This window comes from Elephantulus edwardii, unplaced genomic scaffold (assembly GCF_000299155.1).
Source record: "Elephantulus edwardii isolate Elephantulus edwardi_28Jun2011 unplaced genomic scaffold, EleEdw1.0 scaffold00042, whole genome shotgun sequence".
In the NCBI taxonomy this organism is placed as follows: Eukaryota; Metazoa; Chordata; class Mammalia; order Macroscelidea; family Macroscelididae; genus Elephantulus; species Elephantulus edwardii.
The window spans coordinates 5,745,786-5,747,049 of record NW_006399792.1 but is presented as its reverse complement, the minus strand read 5'-3'; positions in this window follow the sequence as shown (position 1 = coordinate 5,747,049).

Sequence of the window (1,264 nt, the reverse complement as noted above, 5' to 3'; positions counted from 1 at the left end):
GAAAAAAAAAGATTCAACAACTGGATTAATGGGAATGGGTGTGTCAGAGACAATAATATTGGCACAAGATAAAGCATGGTTTAAGGCTTTTGTACATATGGTCATTATGAGTCGCAGGTGACTTGACAGCACATAACAACAACAATAACACAATTTTGTTTTGTAATTCTAGTTAATATTATAGGTTAATAATTTCTAGGTTAATATTCTAATTCACATTTAGTTATTCTTATAATTTTTCCACTGATGCTTGTAGCAAAAGTAACAGAAAAGATTCATTATAAAACGATGTCCTAACAATCTGGTGTTTCTTCACAGTTATCCCACTCCTGGGAACCCCACTATTCTAAATAAATCAGAGCTGCAGCACAAACATATATGTTCACTCCTGTTTATTCACAATAGAAGAGATGGAAGTAGCCTAAGTGCCCACTAACAATTAAATGGGAGAGAGAAACTATGGTGCATTCACATGATGGAATATTACGCAGCGTTGAAAAACAATGAGTTCATAAAACACTACACAATGTGAGTCTGGAAGACATGATACAGGGTGAAATATCTCTGTTACAAAGGGACGAATACTGAATAAACCCACTACTGTAATAATAGGATCAATGTGAGGATAGGGAGAGAATGAAGAAGGAGAAGAATGGATAGATAATTACTGCCTGCACTGGAATGCATGAAAGGAAGGACAGTATGAAAGGAATGGATGATTCAAAACTATATGTATGACAACTAATAACCTGGAACAGGATAAGCATAACAAAGAGCATTAGAGAGGAAAAGGGAAGAAAATTAATGAATTAATGAAAACCAATTTCTTTATAATTTTTCACTAAAATTATAAAGATATGTGTTTGTAAGATAGGAAGTAACAAGATAGTGGCATATTTGCAACTAAATTTTTCATAAATTGGTTATTAGATGAGAGTTGAAGAATGACCAGGGAGGATAGAAGGAGAATTGATGCCTTTGACCTGTGGTGTTGGAGAAGAGTATTGGACTGCTAAGAGAACGAACAGGTTCATCCTGGAGAGGGTTGAACCGGGCGGCTCCTTGGAGGCAAGGATTCTGAGGCTTTGTCTGACATAACAGACCACCAACTACTCATATGCAAATTCAAGCTGAAGCTGAGGAAAATTAAACCAAATCCAAGGCAACCAAAATAGGACTTTGAGTCTATCCCACCTGAATTTCAGAACCATCTCAGGAACAGGTTTGAGGCTTTGAACACTAATGAGCAAAGGCCAGATGAGTT